Source organism: Mustela lutreola, chromosome 10 (genome assembly GCF_030435805.1).
Source record: "Mustela lutreola isolate mMusLut2 chromosome 10, mMusLut2.pri, whole genome shotgun sequence".
NCBI lineage: Eukaryota > Metazoa > Chordata > Mammalia > Carnivora > Mustelidae > Mustela > Mustela lutreola.
The window spans coordinates 16787818-16800759 of record NC_081299.1 but is presented as its reverse complement, the minus strand read 5'-3'; positions in this window follow the sequence as shown (position 1 = coordinate 16800759).

Here is a 12942-nt window from a genome sequence, read left to right as displayed (position 1 = left end):
CCAAGGGTTCTCTTCCATGAGCTTACCCTTTGGCATGCCAACCGGATGAACAACAGGCATTAATGTATCTGAAGTCTAACGTGCATTACAGTTCTTTTCTCCGAAAGCGCTGTGGCTGATCTGCTATTCCCTCCTCCATGCTTGACCTTGGGGTCAAGAGCTCAAGTCCCACGTTGGCCCTAGAGTTCACTTACAAAATAAAAAGTCAAAAAAAAATTATAATAGAGGCACCTGGGTAGGTCAGTCATTAAGCATCTGCCTTTGGCTCAGGTCATGATCCCGGGGTCCTGGGATCAAGCCCCGAGTTAGGTTTCCTGCTCAGCAAAGAGTCTGCTTCTCTCTCTCTCTGTGTGTGCCCCTCCCCACCACTCACGCCCTCAAGCAAAATTTTCTAAAAAATTATAATAAAAATGAAATGGAAACTGTAAAGAATTTAAAGTCATCCGTATGAAGGCAAGTCGAGTGTCCCTCAGTGGGTGAATGGATAAGCAAAATGGGGTGTGTCCATACAGCTGTATTTTACTCAGTTAAAAGGGCAGGAAATTCTGACCCCTGTGCCACCGCGGTGGGAACTGAGCATACGACACTAAGTGAGATAAGCCAAGCCCGAAGAGAAATATTGTATGATTCGCCGCTATGAGGCAGAGTGGTTGGATTTGTAAAGACGCAGAGTAGAAGGGAGTTGCCGGGGGCTGGAGGGCGGGGGAGACCAGGGGATTCTTGTTTACTGGGGCAGAGTTTCAGTTTTTATAAGATGAAAAGTTGTGGAGCAGGACGGTGAGGAATGTTTGCACCACATTATAAACGTACTGAATTCCTCTGAACTGTACATTCAAAAATGATTAAGATGACACATTTCACGTTAGGTGTATTTCACTACAATTTTTTTAATTGGAGGGAAAAAAAAAAAAAAGACTGAGTTATCTGAATCATTCCCCATCTGGGCAACTCCGAACATGCAGGTCAAGGAGGTACCACCATTGCCACTTAACCATGCCAAGAACCTCATTTCCGTCTTGACTGTGGCTTTGGCCGTGACTCGGGAACTAGGTTAATTTGCACCCGTCGACAGAAGGCAGAGAGAGGTGGATGTACCAGATCTTTCCCATGCTCTCCTTCCCTAACTCACTGCAAGCTTCCCTCGAGAGAGATGGGCTGTGGCTTCCGATGTTTTTGATGTCTGTGGGCCACCTCCCCCAGAAGGACGCAGGCGGGGCGGGGGACAGAGGGTCTGGGGGTTCCATGCCTCATTCACCCCAAGTGCAGCAAAGAGTGAATGCAAAGCTTCCTGGCGTGGGGCGTGGGAGACGATGCACGGAGGAGGGCAGCCTGAGCAAAGCGAACAGAAACGTAGTCCTCTCCGCACTCCTGGTGAGGGGAGGAGCTGGGGCAGCCACCCTTTTGGGTTTCCTAACTCGAGGGCACAGTGTAATGCGGCTGGAGGGGGGTGGCGGGGGTGTTGGTGGCCTGGAGAATGCCAGTGTCTCACGAGATGAGAGAGGGGGGATCTGCAGGAGGATCCCAGCTCCACGGTGGAGGGGGACTTGCTTTTGGAGAAGCTGAACGTCTCCCACACTAGTCCTGCGGCTGCAGCAGAAGCCCCTGCGGCCCTTTCCCCACCGGTGCAGCGGGGGCCCAGCCTCTGCTCTGTGCAGGGAAGCCCCAAAGAGGGCTGGGACCTGGAGAAGAGAGCAGGGATGGAGTTGGGGAGCACGGGAGTGTCAGTGCGGGACACCCTCTCTTGCCATTCGGGTCACATTTGTAAGCCAAGAGCTGGGCGCCCCATTTCCTGCTTCCCCAACCCCCATCGCCAGGGCCAGAGACCATCTGGCCCAGGAGGACTGTGTTAACTCTTCAGGTTCCCGAACTCTGGTACAATTTCTCTCAGCTGGGACACTATCGACGCGTTGAGCGAGATAAATCCTCCTTGAGAACCCGGCTCTCGCGAAGGCGCGGGTGCATTTACACCATGGCTAGCGACTCCCTGGCCTCAGAGCCCCTGGTTTGCACCAGCTCCTTCCAAAGGCCCGGGAGAGGCCCGCAAAAGGTGTCCACAGAGTAAGTATCTTGTAAAATTTGCAGAAATGAGATACGTTAACTGCGGTTAGTTCAGAATGCTTCCTGTCTCCTTTTCCTCTAACATTTTCCTCCTCAAATTTGTTTTTAATTTTTTATCCTTTTTTTCTAGAGATTTTATTTATTTATTTGACAGCGAGAGCACAAGTAGGCAGAGAGGCAGGCAGAGAGAGAGGCAGAAGCAGGCTCCCCACTGAGCAGAGAGCCCGATGCGGGGCTCGATCCCAGCACCCTGGGATCGTGACCTGAGCCGAAAGCAGCCACTTAACCGACTGAGCCACTCAGGCACCACTCTTTATCCTTTTCTTAAACGCGGTCCCCTGATGAGGTTCAGGACAGGCTACCCCCAAATATAGCATTTGCACCTATTGATTATTTTCAGCTGAAGGAGTTTGGAAAGTGGCAGAGCGGGAAGGTCACTCTGACCTTCCCCTCCTCTTCCTTCTTCTCTGAAACAAGTCGTTGAACCCACCACGGGTGAGAGGTGCCCTCCCCAGACCCGGAGGAAAGGGGCGCCCTGATTCCCCCAAGACAAAGGGATGCCAAGAAGAATCCTGGCATCCTGACCCTGTGGTTCTACCAGACTCAACTCACGCTCCTGAACTTGCATTTCTGCACGACTGCCCGCTCTCCATCCACGTCTGACTTTTCTGCAGGTCGCGCTCTCCCTGCAAAGGCTCCCATGTCCTCTAAGACTTGTCTTTAAAAAAACGTGCACGCTCTTCTGTTAATCTTTGGCAGACCTCGCCAGGGACTCTAAGACGTTTGGGGAAAACTTTTTCCTTCCTTCACCCACCAAATAACCCAAGCTTCAGGCTCCACAAGACTCAGCTCTGACCCTGGAGTTGGCCAACCCTAGGTTCAAGTCCTGACTCCAGTCCCGTCCTAATTCATTCAGGACTTTATCATCTCTTTGAGACTCAGTTTTATCACTTGAAAAACTCATTAATGGTGATTCCTCTTAAAATTCCTGTGAACAGCGGCGCCTGGGTGGCTCAGTTGGTTAAGCCACTGCCTTCGGCTTAGGTCATGATCCCAGTGTTCTGGGATCAAGTCCCATATCGGACTTCCCATGCTCTGCAGGGAGCCTGCTTTTCCCTCTCCCTCTGCCTCTCCCCCTGCTTGTGATCCCTCTCTCTGTCAAATAAACAAAACAAACTCTTTTAAAAAATTCCTATAAACACTGGGAAAATACATGTGAACCTCTTAACCCCCTGCCCAGAACAACAGAACAGCCAGCAAACCGTAATTGTTGGCAGGTGGTCATGTTCGCTCTTCCTCTTGGTGGGAACCAAATGTGGGGACCGTTTGAGGGGGAAGCACTAGCAACTTCCCCACAGTGGGAGACGTGTGACATGGAGGGGCTCAAACATTTGCCAGAAGTGCCACCAAGGAAAATGTCTTTTTCTGAAGATGATGATGGCGTGTTCAAACTTGGTGTCTTGGCTCCACCCAGAGAACCACAGAGAACAGAGAACCGAGAAGACCTTCATGAGTGTCTTACCAGGAAGAACATTCTTTTGATGGATCTCCTCTGTGTTCCATGGGCAGTTGACTCCTCTGCAAACCCCCACTGAGTTATTTACGTATTTTAGAGAGATCGAGGTGGGGAAGGAGCAGAGGGAGAGGGAGACGAGCAGACTCCTGCAGAGCAGGGAGCTGGATGTGGGGCTCGATCCCAGGACCCTGCAATCACGACCTGAGCCCATCATTAGTTAGATGCTCAACTGACTGAGCCGCCCAGGTGCCCCTGGCGGACCCCCATTTAAATAGAGGCAGCAGTAGGGGCTTCAGAGATATTGGTATTAATTCCACTTCTGAAACCAGATGGCGGGTTCAGGGATTTCAATATGATTCTTCCAATAGTAAGAGATAGGGGCATTCAGCTGGCTCAGTGGGTAGAGGCAGTGACTCTTGATCTCAGAGTTGTGAGTTCGAGCCCCACGTAGGGTGTGGGAATGATTTAAAATCTTTTAAAAAGAATAAACAGTAAGATCTATTATATACACTTCCTTTGTGTGTATGGTATATTTTGCTCCTTTTTAAGCTTGAAAAACAAATATGCAGGGGTGCCTGGGTGGCTCAGTCAGTAAAGTGCCCACTCCTGACTTCGGCTCAGGAAATGATCTAGGGTCCTGGGATCAAGTTGCACTTGAGACCCATGTTGGTATTGGTGCTCCCTGCTCAGCGGGGAGTCTGCTGGAGGATTCTCTCCCTCTGCTCCCCCCTCCCCTGACTCACGCTCAACCTCTCTCTCTCTAAAATACATAAGTGAATCTTAAAAAAAAAAAAAAAAAAAATATATATATATATATATATATATATATATATATATGTCATAGTTCTCCCTTGTCTCTGCCTTTGGTTCACCATAATCTCCTGGGCCTCAGTTTCCACTATGTAAAATGGACTCTCTAGGGTCCTCCTGGATTTAACAGTGTCTAAAAGCCTATGAAAGTCCTCACCAAACTGGAAAGAACATTAAGAACTTGAATCTGACAGCCCGTCTGAATGCCTCTCCACTTAGCCGCAAAATGTATTTCTGTCTTGACATCTAAAACGGAGGCTTCATCGCTGATAAGCGGCTGACAGCCGGCAACTGTTTGGGAGGCTCAGGAGAAGTGCGTCTGGAACCGGTGCCCGGCGCTGCTTGCGAAAGTCGGGCTCTCGGGGAGTGAGGTGAGGCGCCTACAGGTGGTCGGAGAAGAGCAGCCTGGTCCTCCCCTGCCCCTCAGCAAGACGGGACAGCAGAGATGAGATGTGCCATTTAGTTATATTATTTTTTGAAGATTTTCTTTATTTGACCGAGAGAGAGAGAACAGAGAGAGAGAGCACAAGCAGGGGGAGTGGGAAAGGGACAAGCAGGCTTCCCACTGAGCAGGGAGCCCAGTGCGGAGCTCCATCCCAGGACCCTGGGATCAGGACCTGAGCCGAAGTCAGATACTTAACAGACTGAGCCACCCAGGCACCCCCATTTATTTATTTTAAAGATTTCTACTTATTTATTTGAGAGAGCCCACACAGGGGGAGGATGGGCAGAGGGAGAGGCAGAGGCAGGGAGCCTGACGCAGGACTTGATCCGAGAACCCCAGGATCACAACAAAAGCAGACGCTTCACCGACTGAGCCAGCCAGACGCCCCAACATGTCCATTTATAGGACGCTTGGCGCCCCCCCCGCCAGCATGGCCCTGACTGCTTTTGTGCTGCGCTCCGACAACCCCATGGTGATCCCCAATGATGAATATCCTTCACTGAGAACTTCATGTGTGTCAGGACTGAGCCTAAGCATTTGATGTAAAATACCTCTTTCAATCCTTACGACTCTATGCACGAGGCTCTCTGTTATCCCCATCTCACAGATGGAGAAACGGAGGCACAGCTGCCAGGCTCTGCCAGTTCAGGCACAGTGCAGCTGGGATTCGAACCTGCTCGTCGCCCATGCTCCCCACTCCTGGACCCCTGTCTTTCTGGAGGAAGTGCTATTATTATTTTCACTTAATGGAAGATGAAACCGAGGCTCACCGAGGTTAGGTGACTCGCCTGTGTGCCCGCAGGCAGGTCACGGCCCCTCTCTGGGCCGAGTGCCATCTATAAATGAGAGGTTTTATTTGTGTGTCTGGGTTGTGGCTGGGACGTGTCCAGAGACATGGCTGAGGAGGTGAGGGTCTGGCACAGAGCAGGAGAGGAAGCTTCGCATGACCCAGCTGCTTCTGACACCGCAGGAGGACAGGGGACCTCCAGGGTGAAGGACGTCCCCTTGCCTCAATCAGGGAAGCCCCTGATCCCAGTCCATCCCTACCTGGAGGAGAAAGACCAGGAAAAGGGATGACAGGTTCATGTCCTGTGACCGCTGTCACACAGAGTGCCACTGACCTGATGGGGTGCCACAGCTGAGCTCAGCCTCTCACAGTTCCTGGAGCCAGAAGGTGCCAGCAGGGCAGTGGAACCTCAGGAGGCGCAGGACAGAAGGCTCCCAAGCTCCAGCTTCCGGCGGCCGTGGCCATTCCCCTGCTGGTGGCTGTTCTCTGCTCCATTTCACATCTACGTGTCTGCCTAGTCTCCGTCTGCCTTTCTTCTTATGTTTTTACAGCTGATTTGTGACTTGGTTGGTTTTTTGTTCGTTTTTTGAAGTAGGCTTTATGCCCCACATGGGGCTCAAACTCACGACCGTGAGATCACCACTCACACGCTCTACAGACTGAGCCAGGCAGGAGCCTCTTATGACTTTATTGTTAATTCCATTGCTGTATTTTTTGCTTATGGATCTTTTCCCCCCAATTTTTTAATTGTGGAAAAATACGCGTAACATAAACTTTAACCATGTGTAAGTGTGCCGTTCAGTGATACGAACGGCACTCGTGGTGTGCAGCCAACCCCACCGGCCATCTCCATTAACCCCTCGTCTTCTACAACTGAAACTGTATGTGTTAGATAATAACTCCCGTTCACTCCTGGCAACCCCATTCTGCTTTCTGTCTCTCTGATGCCGATGGCTCAAGTCCCTCACAGAAGGGAAGCCAGTTGGGGTGCCTGGGTGGCTCAGTGGGTTAAAACCTCTGCCTTCGGCTCAGGTCATGATCTCAGGGTCCTGGGATCAAGCCCCACATCATGCTCTCTGCTCGGCAGGGAGCCTGCTTCCCCCTCTCTCTCTGCCTGTCTCTGTCTACTTGTGATCTCTCTCTCTATGTCAAATAAATAAATAAAATCTTTTTTTAAAAGGGGAGCTAGTCAAATGGTGCTCATCTTTCAGTGGCTGGCTTATTTCACTTAGCATAACGTCTTCCAGTTTCTTCCACATTGTAACAGGTGTCAGAATTTCTTAAAGTTTTAAGGCTGAGTAACATTCCACTGTATGTATACACCACATCTGCTTATCCGTTCCTCCGTCTGTGGACAGCTGGGGTTGCTTCCGTGTTTTTGTTACCAGATGTTACACTGCGATTCTGCCTCTGTCTCTTAGAAGGTCACTTGTGATTGCTTTTAGGGCCCCCGGGATAATCCAGGATCATCACATCAATCTCCAAATCCTAAACTGAATTACATCTGCAAATACCCTTTTTCAGAGCAAAGTTACCTGCAGAGGTTCTGGGGATTAGGGTAGGGACATGCCTCTGGGAGTACTTTGCAGCCTGCCACAGGGTAAGACAAATGAGAAAAGGAGAGTCATGAAGGGTCGGGGGTGTGGTGTCAGGGGTGCGGATTGCAGGGCCCTCATCCACGAATGCCTAAGAACTCTGCTCTACCGCCTTGTCTGCTTCCATGGTGAGTCTGTGCAAATCTCATGACGCTCCTAGTGAAGTGTCCTCATTCTGTCCTTCCAAGGTCCACGGCACGTGGCAGAAATGCCACAGTTCCCTCAGGTTTGGCTTGCTGCTGCTGATGGACTGGGTGGCATGTATATATATAGGGCCTGGGACCTGGGTTCTAGGCCTGCCTGTGTTCCTGGCTTTCTGCAGGACCTTGAGTGAGATACCGGTCTTCTCTGAGCTTCACTCCCCCACATGCTGTTCCCTCTCCTTGGATCTCCTTTCCACCCTCTCTCCTCTCAAATCTCAGCTCACATATCTCTTCCCAAAAGCCTTTTCCTGGCTCTCAGGGTGAAGCTAGCGGCCTCTTCCACGTCTTTGAAATGGACTATTTCCTTGTCTGTCGTCCGCGCAAACACACCAGACTGTGGCCGCTCCAAGGACAGCCATGCAACCAATATGGTGGTATCCAGTCCAGGTTCTGCTGTTTGCTATCCCCACGGCCTTGGGCAAGTTACTGATCATTACTTGCATGCCTCAGTTTCATTATCCGTAAAATGCAGTAATAATAACATCGTCACCTAGCGTGACTGTGATGGTTAACTGAACTATTTTATCCATAATGTGCTGAGAACAGCACCGGATGTAAGGCAAGCACACATTTGGTACCTATGATGATCAGTATCCTTTGCTCCTTGGGGTCAGGCACACAGCGGGCGCTTCTGGAAATGTCGATCAGAACCAGGTGATTCTCACATTCTTCCCGGTTCTCCATATTTTCCGTTTTGTGTCAATGACCATTTGGAGCAGGAGAAGCCAGGCAGGAGCCACAGCGACAGTGATTGGAGCGCGTCCACACTCGGGAGTCTGGCAGGGAGCACCGCCGAGCACATCATCTGGGATCCCAGGTCTGCCCAGAAAGGATTCTGCTTCCTCTGTTTCTCGTTTCAGACTCAGCCACCCCTTTGGATGCCCTCTGAAGAGCCACAGTCTGAAAGCTCTTATGAGCCTGGGCAGGTCTGAGGCTGTCCGCTCCATTTCCTGGGGAGGCCACAGTGGTGAGTAATATGGGAGGAGGGAGGCTAGGCCAAGGGGCCTGCAGCCCTGCAGGGCGGCCTCGGGTCTGCTGCCATGGAACAGTTCCCTGCCTTCTCACGTCTCTGCCCGCCTCCCCGCTACACACACATTTGCCACAGGCTGAAGTTCTTTTTTTCTTTCTGCTCAAATGACAAATCTTGGAAATTATATCAGTGGATGGAGAGCTAGAAACACACATGACTTGAATGACCCATAAGAAGGTTTCTGTTATTTTGGGCACCTGGGTGGCTCAGTGGGTTAAAGCCACTGCCTTCAGCTCAGGTCATGATCTCAGGGTCCTGGGATCGAGCCCCGTGTCAGGCTCTCGGCTCAGCAGGGAGCCTGTTTCCTTCTCTCTCTCTCTGCCTGCCTCTGCCTACTTGTGATCTCTCTGTCAAATAAATAAATAAAATCTTAAAAAAGAAAAGATTGATACATTCAAGGACATTTTTAAAAAAGAAGGTTTCTGTTATTTTACTTATCTTTATATACTCTTCTTTCTTCCAAAAATAGATTTGAAGTGCCATGAGTTTGTTCAGAGGGACCTAGACTAGGCGGGCACTTAGCAAATCTGTGTTTCCATCTTGCTGCCCCCAGCACATATGTGTCCCTGCCCTAGACCCCTAGATTGTGCCCTTCTGAGCTGTAGGTCATCTCAGTCCTGCTGAGGTTTGACCGGTCATGACCTTTCTCGGAGGGGTTTACATTTGAAAAGCAAGTGCAAGGAAGCCCAGGCACCCTAGTTCTTGCAGGCTGTGGTTCCCCGGAGCCCAGTGTTCTGGAAGATGGTCCCAGATAACCTTTCACACATTCGGTCAGCAAATATTCACTAGTGCCACGGTCAGGGATACAGAGGAGGAAATGAGAGTCATGCCTTCAAGAACTAACCAGTTTGGGGGAGACAGGCAAATTACAAATAACGTCATTGCAGCATTGGAAATGGGAACAAAATAACATAGGAAGCCAATAATAGGAGCTGCCATTTCCTGAGCACTTATTATGGTCAGGAGCTCTGCTGTGTGCTTTATTATACATTAATTAGCACCTCAAAACCTCACAAGGACCCTGTGAGGTCCCCTTTTACAGATGAGCAAATTGAGGCTCAGAGAGGTGAAGCAATCTGCCAGGTTCCACAGCTCTGAGCCAGACCTGTCAGACTGAAATCTGCCTGAGAAATCAGGGAGGCTTCACAGAAGAGGCAGCTTTTACACTGATACTTGGAGGGTGAGTCACGAGATGGCCAGGGGGAAAGGCTGCGGGGGTAGGGGGAAAAGATGGCATTTCAGTTGGTAGGAACCAACTAAAGCTCAGCACTTTTAAGGAATGGGGGGCGGGGTAGTGACTGCTTCTCCTTCCTCCCTCCCAAAGCCCCATGCCCTGGGATTCCCTAGCCCCAGTAAGGAATCTACCCGGGATATCCAAACCAACCAGGAAGCTTGTGTCTTCTCAAGAGTAATGTTATTCTCTCTGGCTGGAAGCATTTCTGGGAGACTGACAAGAGCACATGCCTGGGAAATAAACCCACCTGGGTTCAGATCCCAACTTTGTCATGTCCTCGCTGTGTGGGCAAATTGCTTTCCCTTCCTGAGCCTCAGTTTCCCCATCTATCATAGCGGGATAACACCATGTGCTAAGCTTGCTCTAATGATTAATTGAGAGGATGTGGCCAAATCTCCTGGCGGTGGGCATGGTACAGTAAGTGGCAGCTGTTATTCTTATTAGGAAGTACGTGTATGAAAGCTTCAATTCCAACTGGTTAATTTGGGGGCCGAGACATTTTCCATGGGAGCAGATGCCCGATGGTGCTAATGACAATCTGTGGGCAAAAATCTCTGCAGGATGTAACGAGGATGAAATTGAAGGAGGAGATTCATGTATGCAGAGCCCTTAGTCTGATGTCTGGCACGTAGGGGGTGATGCTCCAAACACGAGAGCTCTCCCTGATATTTATAATTCAACAAGCTTCCTTGTGCAGACTTAAGAACGGCTTTAGCGCAATGTACATAACCATGATTTACTGAGGATTTTTTTCAGGAGTCATCTCATGCTCTCTCTCCGGGGACCTCTACCTTGTATAATCATTTTCTCTCTCTTCACAAACCTTGTTAAGTTCTGTGTCCTTTACAGAACAAGTTACTTTTCTGGCAAGCCTGAATTTGTAACTGGAAAAGGGATATGATTGCTTTGGAACCTGAGAGCCCATGTGTGAGGTTGTCATGGAAACGGTTTAATGTAAGTTTTCTTTTATGGTATGCCCGACTAAGTAAGTGATCAGGAGGGAAGGGGAGACTCTAGAAGCCGTTTCCCCCCAAAAAAGAAGAGTTGAAATAACTAAAGAAAGGCTAACAGAATGAAGAGAAGTCTTTTTCTGCTCAGGAAAAAAGAAAAGTTAGAAGGGTCATACCACTGGAGAGGACAGAGACTGCATAACTTGAAGCTTTCTCTTCTCGTTTTTTTTCTTCTGTGTATGGATTGAGATGGTGGGAGTGAGGGTGGGGTGGGGTGGGGTTGGAAAAAAGAGTGAAGGGAAAATAGTAAAGGTAATTAGCACTCCCGACTAAAAGTAGGGGGTATTTATGGCAGTAAGGACACCACTGGCCAGTAGGAAAAAAACACTTGTCAGGGCTACTTAGTAGGGTGTTTGAAAGTCCAACAGAAGTATGTAGATGTACACCCCAGGAAGTTTTAGATGGTTAAGAAATGAAAAGTGAGTTGAAGATATTTTCTCTTGTAGCCAGAGCCCTGAGCCAAGGTTAAAGCTTTTGGTAATAGATAACAGTGAAGGATTAGTGATACCTGGCTACTTGTGTTAGTTAAACTAATTCTTCCTCTAATTGCATGTATTTTAAGATATTATTATATAGAACATTAACATCTTACTAGTGTTTCATTGGTCTTTTTAAAAAATTGCTTCTCAGGGGCGCCTGGGTGTCTCAGTGGGTTAAGCCTCTGCCTTTGACTCAGGTCATGATCCCAGGGTCTGGGATTGAGCCTCACATTGGGATCTCTGCTCAGCAAAGAGTCTGCTTCCTCCTCTCTCTCTCTACCTGCCTCTCTGCCTACCTGTGATCTGTCTGTCAAATAAATAAATAAATAAATCTTAAAAAAAAAAATTGCTTCTCGGGGTACCTGGTTGGCTCAGATGGTGGAGCATGGGACTCTTGGTCTCAGGGTTGTGAGTTCAAGCCCCACATTGGATGTGGAGATTACTTAAAAATAAATCTTAAAAAAAAAGTAAAAAGCAAGGCTTCTCTATTCACTGACCATACCTTCTGTCAAACTTTCAAATTATCTGTCAGTTGACAGAGAGCCACCGAGTGTCTAATGGGCACTAAGCCCCATGCTCGGCCAATGGGTAGTTAGAGATAATCAAAGAAAACAGGATCTCTTCCCTCATGGGTTTTATAGCCTAGTGAGGGACGCAAATATTCAGTGAAAACACACAATGAAGTGCTAAAAAGGACAAGTTCAGCCATGTGCAACTCTGTGTGAGCAGAATAAGAGAAGTACTAAATAATAAAATAATAAATAAAATAATAAAAACAATCAAGTACTAAAATATCACTCATCTGGAACATGAATCCCAAAACTTCAAGGCATGAAAATCAAGAATTAGAACTCGGGGGGGTGGGGGCAGGCACCTGTGTGGCTCAGTTGGTTACGTGACCAACTCTTTATTTTGGCTCAGGGCAGAATCTCGGGGTCCTAGAGGAGAGCCCCAACTTGGGCTCTGCAGATAGTGGGGAATCTGCTTGAGATTCTCTCCCTCTCCCTCTGCCTCTCCCCAACGCACCCACCGCCCCATCCCCTCCTCATATGCACATGTGCACACATGCTTTCTCTCTCAAATACACAAATAAATCTTAAAAAAAAAAATCAGGGCGCCTGGGTGGCTCAGTGGGTTAAGCCGCTACCTTCGGCTCAGGTCATGATCTCAGCGTCCTGGGATCGAGTCCCGCATCGGGCTCTCTGCTCAGCAGGGAGCCTGCTTGCCTCTCTCTCTCTCTCTCCCTCTCTCTCTGCCTGCCTCTCTGTCTACTTGTAATCTCTCTCTCTGTCAAATAAATAAATAAAATCTTTAAAAAAAAAAAAATCAGAATCCTGGCGCACCTGGCTGGTTCAGTCAGTAGATCATATGACTCTTGATCTCAGGGTTGTGAGTCTGAGCTCCACACTGGTCTTAGAGATGACTTAGGGAAGTAAAAGAATTTTTTTTTTTTAAGATCTATTTATTCATTTGGGAGAGAGTGTTCATGTGCGGAGGGGCAGAGGGAAAGGGAGGGAGGTTCTTTTAAGCATGGAGCCCAACGCGGGGCTCAACCCCATGACCCCAAGATAATGACCTGAGCCAAAACCAAGAGTAGGAAGCCCAACTGACTGAGCCACCCAGGGACCCCAAAATTTAAAAAATATATATTTAAAAAAAAAGAATTATAATCCTACTCACATTTCTGAATTCAGCAAATTTAATTTTTTTAACTTTTTTTTTTTTTAGTATCCTTCATAGACAAGGTATCCAACAATTGTGATCTTTGCCCGCAA